General features: G+C 38.2%; 1 protein-coding gene across 4 annotated transcripts in view; it reads right to left on the bottom strand.

Annotated features, from left to right (window-relative positions):
- LOC139776976 (uncharacterized) overlaps positions 1–20,066 on the bottom strand; it is a 219,396-nt gene extending 199,330 nt beyond the window's left edge. For 2 of the 4 annotated variants that reach the window (XM_071714086.1, XM_071714089.1), the window contains exons 1-2: positions 19,793–20,066; positions 18,249–18,489 (exon numbers count right to left, since the gene is read on the bottom strand). The gene's annotated coding sequence lies outside the window, so the exon portion shown is untranslated. The remainder of the gene's footprint in view (positions 1–18,248; positions 18,490–19,792) is intronic. The other 2 variants (XM_071714090.1, XM_071714087.1) reach the window with 1 other exon arrangement.
- Between the last annotated feature and the right edge of the window lie 756 nt (positions 20,067–20,822).

Below are 20,822 nucleotides of genomic sequence, written 5' to 3'. Positions count from 1 at the left end.
TCGGTAATGACGCACGACGCGCACTACAGAATTATTAATATTAAAATATTATATAATTATTAATATGTAAAATAAATTTTATATTATTGTATGTTTTATATACACATACATAGAAAACAATATTTGGGTGGAGTTCCGAACCACCTCTGATTTCGATGAAACTTTGTAAAAAGCTTTATTTCAGATTAAAATGAAAGCCTTTAAAAGGAATTTTGGCGACTTCTATGATAAAGCCATTTTTTAAGATAAAATATATGTCAAGGTCAAAGTCTGGAGGTTGCTCCCTAAACTAAATAATTACCACACTCATCATTCTTTTTTACTATTTTAGCTTAAAAAATGGCTTTCTTATACGAATCGCCAAAATTCGCTTTAAAGGCTTTCATTTTAACCCAAAATGAAGCTTTTTACAAAGTTTTATCGAAATCGGAGGTGGACCGTTTTCATAACTTTACCCCAATATTTATAAAATTATAAATAAAATTCTATTCTGAATACTCAAACTATAGATCGTCTAACGTAAGCCAGACGTTCATATCATTCATTTATCTTATTCGTCGTATACATGTAAACAATGCTAAAGCGCGAAATCCTGAATTCTCGGGACAAAGCGCAATTTTATTCCCGAGCGTGGTATTAGCGCCTCAAATCGAAACGGATTTGCTTACAGATTGCGCAAACAAATTCCAGTAGTTCGTATTCCCTGCTCTGTATTCTCTACTTCCTTTTTCTTTCTTTGCTTGCTTATAAAAGGACGGGTAATCCGATATTTAAGATGAGTGCGACAGGAAGTAGAGAAACAGGTCTTAACAATCAGTAGAGAAACAGGTCTTAACAATCTCCGATGGCACATTCAACTCGGAAGAAGTAAAATAATCCGAATTCCTTCGACTATAATCATTTATATGGATTCTCCGGCTATCTGGCAGCAACATGATTGTTAACATCAAAATAAATAAATTGGAAAAGTAATAAAATTCTTAACTTCAAAGCGTCAAATTACCGTGCGATCGCACTTGTTAGTATAAAATACGATATAATATTAATACAATAAAACTCTAACAAAAAGATCTATGCATAAAGTTCTGTAGGAATAAAATATATTTTAAAAAATTGAAAAAAATTAGAACAGGATTGCTTCGAGTAGTTCGAGTAGAATGGTGAATATTTTTATTTTAATAGAGCCGATAAATCGCGTTGACCAAAATTTATCGCGACTCGGTCAATCGCACGTGAATTGAATCACTTAGAAAATGCAGCCTCATGCACATAATGGTGGTCTCGCGATGGCTTCTGCGACTTGCTCGTTATCCCAGTTCACGCGGAAGGGTGCATACGAAATTAATTTCTTGCGCGTGTGTACGCCAACCGGTATCGATCGACGACCGGGGGCCCAGGAACAACGGCCAAGTGCGCTGAAACGACGCGTATCCTCCCGATAAATTATAAAGGACCTGCCGCGAAATGACGCCGAACGACCGTATTCCGCGACTGGAACGAATGGTGGAAATACGACTTCGCTTGTTAGAAAGACAATGACGTCGCGCCGGCCAAAAGCGCGAGATGTTTTAAGCGCCAAAACGTAAAATACGTCTTACGACTTGAATGCTGGAAATTCTAACGTGGCGTAAGAGAAACGAGCGAGTTAATGGTTGCAATCATTGATCCTGACAAGTTTTGCGGAAAAAAAAGTAATAAAAGACGCAATAAAAGTTTAAGTCTATCATCACAAATGCTAATATTATCGCGTTCAGTTTACTTCAGTCAATAAAATTATGCGAACTTAATAAAAATATGCCAAAATATATATCGGAGTTGTATTAGCGTAACTCGATTTGTTGGAGGGTGAATTCGTGGCTCAGGGTGATTCGCATTGTTATCGTGCTTCTGGGACGGAGGAGTAAACGCGTCTGCGAGGGATAAACGCGAAATTACGGCGTCTCGCCCCTGGGGACGTAAAAAAAAATGATTATGAATATTTCAATAAACCGTATCTCCCCGAGGAGGATTACGACGCGACATGACAGTTTTACATCATCTATCGTAGGTCTCTGTTGGTGAATCCTAAGCCGTGCAGATGGATGGCAGCTTGAAATATCACGTTGCAGCGACAGAGCTTGAAATAATTCAGCGAATCAGATTTGACAGATATGTATTAAATCCTTCAGCTCGCCACTCGCCATCGTACCGCAATTTTTTCCTTTAACGAATTAAATAGAACTAGTGCGTAAAAGCACGTATAATGATTCAAGTGTACCGTTATCGTATTTTAAATATTTCATTAATTTAATTTTATTGCAAATATGTTTTAACTATATGTTGTTATTAATGCAAATGTTAGATAAATGATTAATGTTTTAAAAATTATAATTTTTCAACAATGTGGTCTACAAATTCTTTAAACAATTCAAAATATATCGCATATATACACACTGCAGTATTATCAGAACGTTAATATAGATTCGATAAATGTGAGAAAAAAAACACAAAAATTTCTGTTTTTCGAAAATATGTAGTTTTCAATATGCTTTTATGTGCGTACTATAGAAAATGGGGTTTGCGTCATTTTATCCGAAAAAAAAAACGTGGCCCATAACTCGCGCGGTTGAATCGACTTTATCTATCGGATAACGATAAAATGTTCTATTTATTTTTTTTTACATCAAGGTAGATTTAATTTTTCCATGCGTAAAAAGCGGGGAAAAAAATGCAAACCGCTTTTTGTTTTGCGTCGTGCGTGATAGAATTTTTATTGCGATTTAATCAACATCGCCAATATCATCACGTAGTTTCACGTTGTCGTCACGATGGTTATAATGCCGAAAAAGATTCTGAATCAATTGACGCTTTGTCGGCTTAAGATGTTCAAAACACAAAATGTTGCACTGAGCGTACTTTACTCGAGGTAGCTAAAATCTTATGAAACAGCATGAAACGTGTAAACAGTGAAATACATTTTGTAAGTACTGTAAGTAGTAGAATAATGCTATTGTCGAGAAGTTGTGAGACTTATTACGCGATGGCGTGCTTATTGTTACAGTTTTGCGAGATAGGAAAATCTACTGTCAGAGAATATCAAACTGTCTGCTCTCTGATACGCTTGGGAGATTTTAATGTAATGACAAAGGAATTAGAAGAGAGAAGATGAATGACATAATTGGTAGAACTTTCAAATTTTACTGACTTATTACAAAATACCACGTTGTTCTTGGGAACGAATGGATTTTGTAATAAACTGATACATTTTCTCCTCTGCGTAAAAATCCTCCCTAAATTCGAGAGAAAAGGACGTATTATTAATTTTTCTGAAATACCCTTTTCAAGCAATAAAAACTGTATATTACGATTTCATCCGTGATATAATTAATTTCGATTTGTCTAATGATTCTCAGTACATTTCTTTGTCGGTACTTATAGCAGAGAAGAAAAAAAATGAAATGTCTCTCGTTCCGATGTCCGGAGTCAATTTAGAACACGAGTAATCCTCTTTCCCGACTCGTCTTTTTCGCAGGTTCCTCTGGTCATTTAGAACAGCGGCGTGCAGGATTGCACGGACCGACATCGCCGTTCGCGCTGTCGTCGGCGATGAGGGCCGCAAGTTTCGTTACAGAGGGTCGAAATGGTTTTGGGTTCGTGCGATCGTGGCTGGGTTTCCAATTTGCGAAATTGCCCGTGAGATCGTGCGTTTATGAGCCGAGATAAACGACCGGCCAAGTATCCGATACATCGCGACCGAACCTCCGTCGGATCGGATCGGCACCTTTTCCCTTGTCCCACCGTCCATAAACCGCTTCTGCCGTTTCTGAGGCGGTTGCCCTGTCGTGTCTCGGGAAAGGTGGCCCGCCATCCCGCCAATGATCCGCACAAACGTGTTGTCACATCCAACGCGAACGGTTCGCGCGTTATCGATCTACTCTCAAACGCGCGACAAACAGGGACCTTTAGTAATGTCACGTCCACGCTGTTCAGCCGCTATAATTCCGCATTTCCTGCGAAAGCTTTCGTCACAATCTGTTAAGCACGTCGCGTTGCGCGATATGTTGCGATATGTTGAAAGACTCACCGGACAAATTGCGTCCGAGAGACTCGATGTCCCTGGTACTTGAAACAAATCTGGATCGCTAAAACACGTAAATGCACTCGGCGATTATGAAGAACGAAAGGGTCGGTTGACCCTTAGATTGTCCTTAGAAACGTCATATTCGTGGTTGGAGTTATCGATCGGCTCTCTTGAATACGCGGCACATCTATGAGCGTGTGTATTATTTTTTCTCTTGGAGAATATCCAATACACTGCTTATTAAATTGTTGGAATGAATAATATACGGGGGGGGGAGGGAAAGGGCTTAGAAAATAAGTGGCAAGCTAATTGAATTCCAATAAATTAGCGATATCCGAGTATCGAACGAGAAAAACAGTTGGATTTCAACGTTTTCAAACTGATATCTCTTACTGTATAGAATCATGTTACACGGACGCGCATCGTGTAAAATAATATCGTAAAAGCTTTGTTTGACGGCAACAATGCAACTGGCGACGCGATCGATTTCGCTGCAAGTTTAAAAAATCGATTGCATATCGTTGATCAAGCTGAAAATGATACGCTAACGAGACACTCGTAAAAATCTCGTGTGTGTTTCGAAGAAGCGGGAACCGTGAAAAATGCACAGTTCACTAACAGAGACGGAAGCGTCCGATAAACAATTTGGCAAATTGGCTCGCAGTGGATTTATCGAGCCGGCGCTGACGCTAATAGCGCGACCAGTTTGTAATTTGGTAATGGAACGGCTCGATAACGAGTTCGTGAGCAGATTTCGAAAACTGCCAAGTAGAGTTTTCGTATTAGCCGTGGACGTAAAACCGCGGGATACAGCTTGACTATTCAGTTCCACAGTTTCGTACGTATTTTTAATATTGTTTAATATTGTTGGGAGAATACGTGGCGTTAACATACATTTCATTAACGTCGCGTACGAATAACATGAATTTCGCGCAACTGTGTATGAGAGCGCATCCGTTATCGTGTTTGCGTAATGTCGCATACGGCCCGAAATGAGATGCATTTTTCAGCTTTTCACTTTGATTTCATTTTTTCACGTAAATTTAGTTGTTACACGCCGACGACGATAACTATCAACAACTTAAATAACATTCAATTTACGTCACGGAAACGTGCATTCGCGTGCGGAATCGATCGAGCGCGCCTCATAAGCATGTGACACCAAACCCGATCATCACACCTTTGCGTAAACGTCGTTTTCAGCTGTCGTGGATACAAAAGTCCTAATTGAGTCTTCGTCCCGGGCTCTCGAACTTCTATTCTCAAGTTTCCACGCCTGTCCCTTGAAGGGATTCGGGAATTTGATGGAGGGAGGCGAAAAACGTGTGGCGCGACGAGGCCCGATGGCTCTTTGTTGTCTGCATGTTCAGTCGAGGAGGGGCGAAACGAATTTGAACCCCAAACTTTTTTGGCTTCCATTAGCCAACCTTGTTAGCGTACCCTCTCTCAGTTCCCTTTTATACATTTGCCTCACCAGTTCTTTGTGTCTTACCGCCAGATAACGCTAATGTGGTTGCTGGATTGCAAAAGCGTATGTGTGTGCATTTATTATGCGTTTCGTCCATGTAAAACAAACATTTTATAGACGCGTCGCTTTATACCAAATATTATTTATTCAACTTTATATCAATACGATTAAACTATTAATTATGTTATATTACCTAATTAAATTCTGTATTTTGCCTACATTTTACGTATAATCTAATTCATTCGTATTCTATGAAGCGGAGCAAGAAATTGGATTTTTTTATGTTATGAAAATTAAACAGACAAAATGCTTGTGATGTAAGCAACATTACGACAAAGAAAAGTTTATCTAGGAAAAAATCCAAAAAATAGAGCCAGCTTTTCCTTTATGCGAGTTGTTCCCTCACTCACCTTAATTGACGATAATTGACTTGCCAATTAAAACTTCTTACCGTTAAAGCGGCAGGATCAGGCTGCATTTACTTTCAATTTCTATAAAAATATATCTAATTATGCAATCTGGCTCATGCAAACCAATGTTCGCGAATATCTCAAAGCGAGTTCTTCCGACTGCAAATTATTTTCCACTAGATTAAATTTTTTATTAAGTAACATTAAGAAAGCTCGTATTTTGAATTTTTTACTATTATTCTTTTACTAATCTATGGCTGTTTTTCGACTGATTTTACTTACAAATATATTTCTTTGATATGTGTATTATCTGTTAATTGCTTCTATTGATATACCTATATTAAGATACATATTAAAGATTGTGTTATATCCTTACAAGACAGTCTTCGATATTTAGTTCAAGCATTCGACTTTATCACTCCGGAAGGTAGGTATGCTGCCTACGCATAATTTATTCTCGCCTCTTCAACGGGCACACGACACATAGAAATATTTTTTCCACGTCTGACGCCACGCGCAAATATACGAACAACTTTTATGCGAAGCATGGACATCCATCATTCACGCTATATACGCGAACTATAAGAAGGCCTTTTGTATGTACCTGCAAGCGTATTCTCATCATGATCAACGTATCACCCTTCGATCGTCATTAATGTCATACTTGTCAGGCACGTCAAAGTCTTCCTTTCGTCATTCGTCAGTCGCTACGTGTATTTTATGTTTGCCGAATATGTATGTATTTTGTGTCAGAGAGAATTTAACGAAATGTCTCTTTTGACGTGCCGAATTCATTTCATATTTACGAGCTGTCGATCACAATCGATTAAGAGCGGGATTTAACTTTCAGAGTAGTAACATGTCGAATTTAATGTAATGACAACTCCAGAAAAAGAGAAGCTCGAAATGTATGAAACATGTTTCTCACGCGAGATCGATTCGAAACGCTAATATGCACGTTTCAACAAGCATAAATATAGTATGCTGAAAAACTGATTAACATATAAAATGGATATTTTGTGAGTGTATTTATTTAACCCGTCGTCCCTTTGACAGCGCGATGTTAAGATAAAATATTAAAATTGATTGCGCAAAATACTTTGGCGAAAAACATATTGATTAACCTCTGAGCGAATAAAAATTGTACGAAAGACAAAAATTTACTATATGTAATCGTGATGTACCGATATTTTAATGTTGCAGACTCGTGCTTATACACATGTGAAAATATTAATAAAAAGTTAATATATTGGAATATCGTACAGTCGATAATATTAAATGGAAGGATCCCAATATGTGAACCGCCTATGTAAAAAGGCAGAAGTTGTAAACGTGCGAGCAAGATGAACATTCCGTAATATTTGTAAAGTGCGGCGAAGTATAAAAAATGAGGGTCGCGTACAGAGGCGCGTTATAAGATGATGCACTAATATCGTGAGTTATAAACAATATAAACGATCGCGCATTACAAGTACTGCCGACTTCATGCTACGGTTTAACGTTCGTAACAACTTTCTACTTATCAGAGCTATTTTAGAGAAGCGTAATATTAGTGACCACTCGGCTATATTAACTTTGATAGCGGCTGCCTAATATTTCTTCAAATCTGATGGCGTTTATTAATAACGGATCATTCATCAACAATAAATTGTTACGTCAATCAATAGCACTGGAAGACAAAATTTCTTTAAATTTAATGACAGGAGTAAAGTAACTTTTGTAAGTACACAACCAGTTAAAAAATGTTGCAATCTGGCTTAATTATTCGTATGATAGATATCGTTGAAACGCGAAACGTGATTACGATCGAACAATATTTGTATAGGTATATCGTGAACTTGACTCTGATGCCAGCATGGTAATCACATCTGCGTCTCGAACTAGGCGCTCCTAAAATCCCACGGCCTCGCAAATTACCAGACGCGGCATCTCGCAGGAACCCCGACGGGCTTATTAAATCTAATCAGGCCAATTTTGTGCGCGTCTTATTCCCTCGCGAGACGTTGTCGGCGTTCGTTCCGTCTGTACGCCGATCTCTTTGCTGGATTAACACGTCGCGATTACACTTACGGCGCATTAAAATCAACTAGCGTGTCGCGTGGAGAGCCCTTCTTCAGACGCGGTGAGCTTTTCTCTCTGAAATTGAGGCTGAAATTGAGAACGGTACTTAATTTTCCTGTACTGATTAACGGCGGAGTTAATAAGGATGGAAATGCTGGTAAAATACATCCGAAAAGGCGCGGTAATATTCAAATCAGAGAAACTTTTGAACATATCGTTCTCCATTTAAAAGTCATTTATAACTGCTAAGATTACTAATTAAAAAATTTAATACTAGTGAGACATCTATACCGATTATTTATTGGCAAATTTATTAATAATAAGAGACGATTTTTGTTTTAACAGAAATATAAAGTAACGTGAAGCAATAAAACATAAGTTATCCTCGAAATTATGACGAATCTGTATAGCAATGCATTTGGTCGTTGAATATGCGATAGAATCGCGATAGATTGGAATGGGGCGAATATACAAATCGAAGTAGCGCGGTCGATTAAAATCCCACGTGGCGCCGTAAAACATCCATATTCGCCAATAAAAGTCAGTGGATGCAAGTCAATGCTCTTGCAACGGACAGAATGAAGCGATTCGAAAGATTTACTGCCACTAAATATCGTTAGTCCTCGAAACCGGCAGAAAACTTTCGCGTTATTTCGCATGAAAAGATTCACGTTACTCCGCGAGTATAAATTACAATCCATTACGGATCGCACGTATCACGTGTTGCACAATATCGGCCGAAAATGTAGAAAAAGGAGCAAGAGTAATCGCACGTTGTTTGGAAGCATGTCCCGGATAAAAGGCTCACCGGGTCTTATTCGCAACAGCCGCGCAAAGGCTTAGATCGATCGCTCGTTGAAGCGAGCGCTCATGAGCCGCGATTTGCATTGAGTCGCGCTCTGCGCGACCTGCATTATTCCGACGTGTATATACACATACGTGTGACATGTTTCATTTACATGATGTGTCACGCCGGCGACACGTCGGCTGCTGCGGAATTACGCGTGCCCTCCGCGTACAACAACTGTGTGGCATATCATAAATCTTTTATGACTTCCAAATGTCATTCGCGGAATTCATTATCTCGCGACGCGTCCCGCAGCATCCTCGCGGTCGTATTATTTAAGAAAATGCGCACCGCCATTAATTCGTTCGACGCGATTCGATACGTACTATCGGTTTCGCTCGCGCCGCTTCACCGCAACAATCAATCAGTTGGAAATTATGACCGGAAATGTAACGAGCGATATCCCGGCCAAAGTTTGCAATATTATTTTTACCTTTTACCGATCTAAATGCCGAATTCCAATTTGCGGAAGCTCAAAACTTCTATACGTCATTCATGAATTTATCGAAGGGCTCCGCCTCTCGGCGGACATCCAATGATTCTTCTTGACACGCGCGAGCCCCCAATGGATTCTCACTGCGTTCCTACGACGAAGGTCTAAATTTCGCCGAAGCAGACAGTGATTTATATCAGCGGAATCGCTCGAACAGATCTCGCAGCGAGCGAAATGGTCGCGCGCACGTCCGCCGAGAACGTATCCGAAACGTAAACGTTTGTATGGAGGGAATCTCGCGCCGTCGACTGTATATTATGCAGATACCTGGGCAGGAATTATTGCCTGATACCGCGCGAGCAAGACTGGCACGTTGTATATTATTCCATGCGTGGTCTGTTTGATGGTAAATGATGGCCCTGCGAGTTACCGCGTCGCGCGCGCTTTCGTGCGTTGTTGCGCGATGCAACAGTCCGCGCACGTTACATCGGCGCGAGATATGCTATACCTTCGCCTATCTGACGCCGAATCCTCGCCGACAGATTCAGATTTCCAGCGGTCGCTAAATTATGGAGAAGCAAAGTTTCAAATTCAAACGAACATAGATTCTGTATTTTATCGTAGCTTGAAAATTTAGTCCGGGAACGGAACGTATGACTGTCTTTCTACCTTCAAGTGGCATCGGTTGTTCCAGTTTCGAGGTATTGAATTCATCCTGCAAATTGATTCCCGAAGGCGAGCTTTTCTCGTTCGTCGTCGACCGCCGCCGTCTCGTCGTCTTCGCCTTCGTCTTCGTCTTCGTCGTCGTCGGTGCGTTGTCGTCGTGTGCGTTAGCGGACTTTTCGTAAGCATAAATCTTTCATGAGAGCGTTCAGAAGCGGGCGTGTCTCGCGCGTGGAGAGAAACTTTGAAATATATCTTCGTCGATTTTACGGAAACGCAAGGAAATGCGTTTATCCGAGGCTTGTATAAAAATTCGCAAATCCCCCGGATTCGTCGGACACGATATCGATTGGGGTGCGCGCAATTACGATATGTGCATGCATATATTACAACGTTGCAAGCGCGAGCGTACCCAACTTTTTCTTGCATTTATCGACAAAACTCGCTACTGACGACAAAAAACGTACATACATGTTAAATCCCCAACGGCGCGCGCATAAAAATTCACAGTTTGTATTCGCGAAAAGACAGGATTAAGTGGTTACACGTTTAATGAATGATAAGTTATTGCGTGAAAATGGACGAGATTCGTCCGCCGGGTTAATTAACACCGTTCCGCGTGCGCGGTGCAATAAAAAGATCGCAGTAAAAAGATGATCTTTCTCTCTTTTTTTCTCTCGTTCTCTCTCTCTCTCTCTCCTTTTTACTCTCAAACGCAACGAGAATTTCCTACGTAATCATCATTTATGTCGACAGGAGTAGAAAAAGCTAGACAGGGAGGTCGTGAAATAATTCAGCCAGCGCCGTTTACCTGTTTCGATTCTCTGCTTGACACGGTCAGTTTTCGAGGCCGCTACGCTGCAAAATTGCAACACGCGGCATTGTACAGTAGTTAAGAGCCGACGTACACGTGCCCCATCACGGCTAACGTAGTACATAGCAATTAAAATTCTCGATTATAGCGTTTGTCGAGCTTTATGATCTTGTACATATTTTCATATACATGTATATCAAAGCGCAATGCTTGTTCCCTGTGACGTTCAGTATTTCTAAGTACTATTTGCTGAAATTAAATTTTAATTTATATCTACCTATAATATCTTACACTGTGCTACTACTGCCGTATAGCACAGTGAAAGCCAATAGGTTTTAATTGTGAAAGACAAGCTCATTGCGAGTACGGCTTTAAACCAACAACGCCGATTCGCTATATCGCGAATCGCAGGTATATAGTTCGCGCAAATCCCGCAGCGGCTAAATTAGATTAACCCGTTGCAACCAGACTCTGTCGAATTGTCCTATTCGCGCGCACCAATTCATACACCTCCTGCCCGAGAGCCATATTGTCGGACGGTTCTCGATTCTGCGTTATCGCTATACTTTTATGAGTTTCCATGTGACAATTCGATGGATCGACATTTTCGAAAAAGCTTTCGATCTCACGCGTTTTCGACAAATCTGATGGTCGAAAAGCATAGCCGTGTAGTTGCTGAAACATGTTCCGTTCCGTGGGTCAAATGAAAGAGAATCGCTAATTTTTTCCTAAAATACTCATTATTTCCAACGAACATTTCTTCTGAAGCTTTTAAACTTTATCTACTTTCTCTAATTTCTCTAGAAAATCTAGCTAATTAAAGTATGCTATAACTTTTATTCTTTGTCAATAATCATTTTAAGTAATTTAAGTAATTGAAGCTAAATAACATTGCCTTTATAATTGATGCTGTTAATATATGGAATAATGGAAGCATGATCATAAATAATATTCGATAGCAAACTTAAAACTTTCTCTATGGTGGATACTCCGTATAATAATATAATAACGTATTCCTAATCAGTTGCAGATATTTGGTGATCGCGTAATTAATGATACAAGTTTCCAAAGTTTATTTTTAAACATTAACGCGGAAAATATTATTAAGCACAAACGATCCAGCCCGACTGTGACTGCATTTCGATATTTACTGTCAGCAACTGTCAGTATTGAAAATCTATAGTATATACGTAACGTAAAATATAAAAAAATATAGATTTTCAGTATTGACAGTGAATATCAGAATGCAGCCTGTGTATTGGCACATTTTCTATTTACTTGATTGTTATCATAACGGTCATGTCTTACTCATTATGATTTTCAAAGTTTATTGGAACATTTAATTGGTCTGCACCAAATTACGCAACCTGTCAGGAAACATTGCGGATTGAGTTTCACATGGAATAAAATCAGTCTAACCACGTAATACGCGGAGAACAACTTTTAAACACGTCCGTCAGGATGTTGCTACGTTTTAATTAATTCTGAAGTACGTGGATACAGTTTTGTGAGACTACTTCAAAGAACATTTCGTTACCTAAAGCTGCGTATCAAAACGATGTCCATACTCTTTTGACAAACGTATATCCAGATGAAATTGTATTTGAATTAATGCAAAGCGTAATAATATTCGCTTTGCTCATTTTACATGATTTCCTTTATTTATATGGAGTCAAGAAAAAACGTATGACTTTTGATACAATGTGCATATTAAAAAGAAAATAACGTGGAAGTTCTCTCTTTCATTTTCTCTTTTTATTTTAATAAAAAGTCCTGTTTACTGATAGCATAACGCAAAAACGCTTGGTTAGGCTTAATAGTTATTGATTTTACTATGATTTCCATTTGTTTAACGCAACGTAACGCGACGATTGAAATATCGTAGTAGCCTAAAAGCCTTATGCCAGCCACACGCTAGCATCCGAACGATACTGTCTGCATTCGCAAAATTTCAGGCCATATATTTTTTCAAGCGGAGCTTTTATCACGACCGTTTTCGGACGCATCGTGCGTCGTGTTATCGGCTGCTCGTGCAACGCCGCTAAACTTTAATTGACGTGGACGCGCCGAGTATTAAACCGCGTGGACGTCAATCACAAAGGACGCGTTGCCCCGTTGCAGCATCGCCGACACGAACTGGCGGGCAATAAGCGGTTATGTAGTTGACCGTACCATTGCAAGAGTGTCGCCGACCTCGTGTACATCCCTCTGATCGCATTGGTATTCACAAAGTGGCACGAACAAGCCTTAACGCGTTTACGGCCGTCCAAGTTTGATACCTTGCGCTATAATTTACGCTTAAGCCTCAAGCGCGATTACGTTCGTCGCAATTAATAATTGCACGTTGCGTAATCAAATTCCTTTCGATATTGCGCGCGCCAGGGGTGAACAATCTCACCAGTGATATCAAGTTTTGAATACACTGACAACAAACGCAATTTCACAGGCAATATTATTATATTATCTTGACTATTCGCGCTGTAACAAGACAACTTTGTTCGGGGAACTTTGTCGTTCATCGAATTCGAGATTGCCGAGTATGTTTACTCGCGAAATACGAGTCATTGGGAGGGATTTTCGCACGTGCGGTACTTATCAAGAGAGATCCACGAAATGGATATCAATTCGATATCAGCTATCTGTCAACGGATTACATATGACAGATTACATATGACCATACGCTATAAAATATTTACGTCCACAGGCTGTTGCTCCCTAACACGCTTCGTGGAAACTTTAACGACATCGTTGCGTGCCAGTAACGATGTAACGAAATATAGATTTACGATAAGCAAACAATAAAAAAATAATATTTAGTGATTTTCTGTATTGTAAATTCGACATTGTATCTTGTTTCTTTTTTTCGCTAACCAGACAGTCTATATTTGTATAATATAACGCTTTAAAATATATTATCTTTATCTTTATCGTCATTTGCGTCGTGACTATCAGAAATAATTGGAAAATTTAATTTCTTATCGTATCATAATATTATTTCTATTATACATTTCAATTTTCTGGTTTAAGTTGATCAACAATTCTTTTTCATAAACAAAGCACAAATTCCTCCTTTGTATCTCGCTTCGTATTTGGATTAATGTATGACGAAAGTTAATCAGACTTGTCAGATTAATGGTAACAATTCGTCACTTGCGATCCGTTACACCAAGTTGCAGTTATATGGGCTGTACAATTGGTTATTTAGCAGCATAAGTGAGCGATATTTGCGGATAGCGGTAGTTGAATTTGCGCCCGGTAATACGGTAGTCATTGAGTTACTTCGTAATATATCAATGTGTCAACAGCCTTCAGTTATTAAGTTCGTACTTGCAACTGTGTATTAACTCTGAAGTTCTGTAGAGAAATTACGCATTAATTAAATTAATTTCAAGCTAATTGATGTATATGAAATATTGTTAACATTGAGCTTAATTCTAGTTTTTTTAGTCCTGTTGTTTTAAATTTTATTCATAATCTTGAGTATGGTATAAAAAGGAGAAAAAGTTTTTTTTTATGATTTAATATTAAGTAATTAAGGAAAAATGGAATTAAAAATGTTTCTCTCGAGTGCAATAAGAGAACTGCTTCAAACAAAATCAATTTAGGTAGTATTGTCCAAACTTAAACGTCATAGACGATTAAGGATAACGATCGAATTGTGCGTAGCGGCGTATCAATCCCTTTTGCTATTAACCCGCAAAGCTTCATTACGGCTTCAGTGACCTGAATTCCTCGACAGCGCGATCGCAATTGAACATGCACCGACGAGTGATTAACTAACGTGTCGGTTCCACGATGTCGCAAACTCGGTCGGCTTGACGATATTTGCTATTTATTTCCGGCCAGACCTTGATGGCGTTTAATTGTACGGCCCGCCGTCTGCCATATCCCATGAATACGCGTCAAGAAATGAGCTATCAAAGTTAGAACGGTCTACCGCTGCGACGTGGAGAGACCTTTGACATTCCGGTGTGGAGCCGGCTCATTACAGTCCCTGTATCGAGGAGCAACGTACCGTATTACAGGTTCCATTACTGAAACAGTTTAGATCACGCGGTCCTACCGACATTCGCAAAGACTGATCCATTGACAAGCTTTGCTAATCTTGATAACCGATATCGGCAAGGATACGATCTCACGCACGCAGAAAATACTCTAGAGAGGCTGAAATTCAAAATATCCAAATTATGCGGCAATAAATGGCGAAAAAGTTATTATTAAAAAAGGGTTTGTTACGTGCGTTTTACAAAATTTAGATTTTTAAGATTATAAAATTTTGAAGCAATCGTTGACATAACGATAGTTGTATAATTTTACACTAAAAGCAATCTACCAACAAATTAAAACTTCAATTTTTGTGAAATCACATTATTTAGTTGTAGATTTGCCTAAATTTCATGGACTTTTTTGGCGCGTCATGTATTTTGCAAGAGTAACTCTTATCATAACTGAATATATAATGCCTTTGCGAAGCGGCGTGCAAAACAAATGTATAACGAATAAATTATTTTGTTAGGATCCATCGATGAATTTCTTTTAGGAAAGTTCGTTAATTGCAAGCTCGCGTGAGAATCGTTTGAGTTTCGGCACTTGACGCTGACGAGTTTGCATAACGCTTAATATAAATGGAAAACCAGAGAAGGGCTTGTGCTCTCGATGCGTTGTCGTGATGCATAATTCATAATGATGCTGAACGGCCGCGATCGACATTTCTTCTTGAATAAACTTAATCGAAATTTTAGTGAAATACAATTTTCGATAGATAGGTTGTGTTCTAAATACTAAGTACTATAAAGGATTCATAGTATTTATACTAATTAATCTTTAGTACTCATTTGCGATTTGTCATGTATCATATCACCTTTTCGTACTCACGTACGATATTCACATTTTTTAAATAAAATCGCGTAATTTAAGTTGCAAATCTATAATTTATTGGAAAAATGTCTGTATATATCTCGTAAATCTATATTTAGAATATATTTTTAGAAAACATATATTTTTTTATATTTTTACCTGTCTCTTAATTCGTTCGAAAAGCTTCGCGATAGTGTGTTGTCACATGTAGACGCATGTATGCAATATGCGAACATATTAAAACCATTGTTTCGACCGACTATTGATTAGTAATAGCTTCCACGAGAGAGGGAGACAGTTAACTCGTCTCTAGAGCTCTCATTTGTCTGCATGAAAAACCAATTTTGCGAATTGATTTTACGTTGCCAAACAATACATAGAAGCGTTTATTCGACAGTTTTTCATTTAACCCCGAATATTTTATTCGGCTATTTTACAGTTTTTTGCAGATAATTTCTTGCTACCACGTCTCATATAAATATCATCACGCTCCATTTCAAGAAAAAATTCTCAACATATTTACGATTAAATAGAGAAGATGTCATCTTCGGACTAGATCTTGGCAGCCTAATAAGATTTTTGTGTGAATTTTGTGATCGAATTGATAAAGCATCACCCCTCACGGAGCAAAGTTCAGGTTCGAATCCTGGTTGGAATGATATTTCTCGCAATAAATTCTTTATAGCAATTTAAAAAGGATGTTTATTAGCATCAAAAAGATAAATTGATTATTGATTTAAATATGTAGATTTACCATTCCAACAAAGAACTGTGTTTCAAGACTAACAAATAATCGGCGCGCAGTTTATTGAGTTCGAAAAAGTACACAAAATTCAAACAAAAATATCATTATTAGACCAACATCCAGCCTGATTGAAGATGGCATCTTTTCTATTTAATTTTTAGAATTATATTGGTCCAGTTTTACTTATTATATTTAAAATTCTTGGACGATATCTCGTAACTGATGTGCCAAAATTTATTTTTCGTGAAGGCAAAAATAATGAAATGGACGATGTAGATTCTCTTCTTGTCACATGCTTCCGCGATTTTATTTTCCGAGAATTTTCGACGATGACAGTATTGCTTATTGAGCAGGATCCAGCGAAATGCGGAATGGAATGCTGACACGGTGCTTGCAAGTGGTTTTTTCGATGCTAGTGCATTTCGCTGTATTTCACTTGGACGTTAACGATTTCCCAACGAAAACAAGATAATACTGGCTTCACGACAAAACAATCCTTATTTTTCTTGACTAATTAAGTCGTTTCCGACAGAACACATTGCGAAAATGGTTTATGTTTTAGACAATAAAATCTCTCCCTTTCTCTCTTTCTATTGTGTTGCCAAAAACTTTTTATAAAATATAAAAAATCGCACCACACATACATACACATATATCCATTAAGTAAAAATTGATACAATTATTAAATAAAAGTAAAGAGAAAGAAATGGCATATCAATTCAATCGGCCTGGTCTGTGTATAAATCCTATTTTAGACATTAGCAAGTAAAAAAGTTTAAAAATAGCTGTTACTTAAATTCTCTATTTTTATACTTTTTTGTGATATTCTTAAATCATTATTAGTTATTATGTTGTGTAAGAATAATAGCAAATATATTAAAAATAATTTTGCTATAGAAAATTTAATATAATCAAATGCAGAAGATATATCTGCAAAAAGATATATTTTATATTCAATATTGAAACAAAAATATGCGAGAACATCATTAAATCAGTATATTTCAGTTGCGTATCAGTTTTTTTTTTTTAATGAAAATATTATAATCAAGCATGATTAGCGAAATAAATAATTGCTTAATATCGGGGTCGAGTTAACAAATAAAATATGTAACAAAAAGCTATCAGTTTATTCTAATCGATGACGATAAATTATTAACGATACTGCAATAAATTAAAAATATTTTTTCTGTGTCACGTGGTATATTATCCTTCAAAATAAGCGAACGTAATCAGCTATCCTACCGTGACAAATTAATTAATTGTACAACACATGATGAATAATAGATCAATGTGAATGATCGATGAGCGTAAAATTAAACCGATTAAACCGATTCAATTATTTGCGGTCTCGTAAATCGGAATATATAAAACAGTAATGCGGAATGTATAAAACAGATTCGTATGTTTCATGTACGGTTTCATCGAATCATCTTAGAAGAGACGATATTCAGATGCTGCTTGCAATGTTACACGTAATTTACCATTATTACGGTGCCGGTCTAACGACGTAAAATATGAGTGCGAATTACCACGGAGAATTAAGACGAGAGGGGGAAAATTAAGGCAGCACCCGCATAACCAACTGTTCCTCTCGTTAATTGGCAAATGCGTTATCGAGGATATATGATACAAGCCTAAATTAGTTACGGCTAATGTATCCAGTTCATGAAAAAGCAGATACTTCACGGAGAAAGTAGGAAAAAATGAAATTACAGAAAATAATGCCCGATAAAGTTAAGCTGATTAAATAATTTTATGTCAATGAGGATTTCAATATAATGTAACGTCCAACGAAATAATCCGTTAGCCTGTAATTTCGATATTATAATAGCAATTTGAATTTCAAAGAGTGGAACGTAAAAAATATCTTACATATACATGAATACTCACCGTTAAATTTTGTCCAATCGCACACCGTTCGTCAATGCCGGCGAGAAGCCCTTCGTGTGTGCCCCCGTCGATTAATTAATCACGTTCTCGTTATATATACATTTACACTGAATTCCGCTAATATTTTATCAATTAGTATCTATCCAGTATGATCCATTATGCGCTTTTAATAATCCTTTTGCTTCTCCCAAAGTTGTTCACCATGAGCTAATACTTCCAATCGTGAACAGCACGTTCCAGTCTTGCGTAATTATATCCAGATTAACAGCGTCACGATTCGTATACGATTTTAAAATATCGACTTTAATTCTCTCATTAGCTCCGTGTTCATCATTATTATTTACTAATTATTTTTTGCAGCGGTTTACTTTACAACATTAATTTACATTTTTGTAAAAATTTGACATAAAATTTTGCTGGCCGATCCGACGATTATTTAAGGATGTTCTTAAATTAAATCGCATTTTTAGTAATAACGATTCCAGAAATGTAATTAAATACCGATTTGCGAACAAATACGAATTGGACTAAGGCGAGGTAGACATATTTAATTGTCACTGCTCGTTTGTTTCCAAGATCGGACTTCTGATAGTAGAACGCGAACGGGCGAACTTTCACCCATGCTAAGTTCCTGCGTTTATAATTGCTGTAAGAGAGCTTCCGATCATTATTATTATCCCCACGAATCGAGTCTTGAATGCAATGTGCGGCTAGTAATTTCCATTGAAACCGTGAAACGGGCGAGGAGAGGAACATTGAAGTTGACAAAATTCCGTCACATGTGATATAAAAGATCAATGGATTATTTCACAAATAACATATTTAATTTCTCAGTCTAATATTTTTATAATTATTGATATTAAAAGTCAGAAATTATAGATATCTCATTGTCTCATTATTTTAATTAATTTTATGATACCCATATTTCAACCGTGAAATCATGAGAAATCGAGACTATAGCGAAACACATTAGAGAAACGAGTAGATGATAAAAGTTGAAAATGCTGCATTTTATATTTAATCGATAACTGTTGCCAAACTTTTCAATCATTATTATCGCACGTCGCAAATCGAGTTTCTAACGCAATTTAAGCGGGAAGTTACGCGAGAAGTTGGCGGACAGAAAACGAAAGGGAGCGGAAGAGAGTTGGTTGAGAGGCTTCGTGGGCATGAGACATGGGGTGAGGGACGGGTTTGCGGAAGAGATGCGTCGTATCTTAAATTTACTTCGAGCACCTCGCCGCTGTTTTTCCGATAATGGCGAACGCACGATCGGACGTCGCCACGCCGGCGTTTCTTTGGCGCGGATTGCACAGTGTCGGAAATTATGTTTGCATAATTTTCAATCTCGCGATAGAAACCACCGACGTATTGACGAGAACTCGTGACGCGGCCACGTATCGGAGTATCGCATCGATCCGCACGATTATCGCAAATAATTGAAAACCAGTTGCTCGTTCATCGGCCGATAACGAAAATCGCTGATTCGATCAACGGACTCATTTCGAAGGTAAGCGGATTTAATCTTACTAATTGTCACTCACATCTAACACATTTCTCCGTCATTTCCCGTAGGAACGACGGATTGATCGCGCGATTATTTGGGCTCGTCGCCGCGACTGCTCCGGATTGTACCGCCCGCAGCTTTACATGAATGGAGAGTTTGATTTCCTTGGAAACTTGTCGCGCACAGACGGGGGAGTCTCCCCGTCGGCCTCGATGACGACACGACGAGTAGTCGGCGAGCCCTCGATCTCACCACCCCTTAAGCACGGACCGGGGGAGCGAAGGGCATCGCGTCGCGAATTGCACTGACACTCGCAGATTCTCCGTTTCCCGCAGAAGCTTCCAACACGAACCCTCTCCCTACCCCAGCGCTAGCTCTTACCCTCTTTCAACCCCCCTCCCCCGCGGGCCGTGGCTTTTAGCGCAAGCGCTTGTGCTTTTCCGCGGACTGCGTCCTATCCTAATTCACATCAGCGTAAGCACGGTCCTGTCCAGTTCGTGCAGGACACTCGAGAATCTCTCTCTTTGTCGCATAATCTTACGATTATGAGTAACAGAGATTCTTTATTTTTTTACGTATAAAGTGGTTCTCTAGACGTTCATATTTCATAAACGTTGCGAAGACAGTTCTGTTCGAGACCTCTGATAAATATAATATCTATGATGATACATATTTGATTCTGTTTATAATAGTCCTGACGCGTATGTATATTTCAATCTCGCATCTATAAAAAAATAATTACGTCTGAAGTATTTCTAGAACTAGAATAATAATTCTGAATTAATAATTTTTCTGAAATAAAAGAAATTCTAAAATAGTAGTTTGTGTCCTTACAGATAAATCAGTAAGGATAAAAGTACCAATACCTGAACACGTACCTATGTCTGGATACCTTTAAAAAAATATAAATTTATGGAAATAAATGTTTGCAATATTATAACTAAAGTTTCAAACTACAAGAAAAAATATTTTTATCTTTGATTTTAATTCGTGTTATACTTATAAATAATAAAGGTGTCCAGATATAGGTACATGTCCGGGTATTGGTACTCTTACCTTAATTTACC

The sequence above is a fragment of the Temnothorax nylanderi genome, unplaced genomic scaffold (assembly GCF_030848795.1).
Source record: "Temnothorax nylanderi isolate EJ_2023f unplaced genomic scaffold, tnyl_v1.0 TNYL_tig0134_pilon, whole genome shotgun sequence".
Classification (NCBI taxonomy): Eukaryota; Metazoa; Arthropoda; class Insecta; order Hymenoptera; family Formicidae; genus Temnothorax; species Temnothorax nylanderi.
Note: the sequence above shows the minus strand (reverse complement) of the source record. Positions and strands in the feature narration are given on the sequence as shown.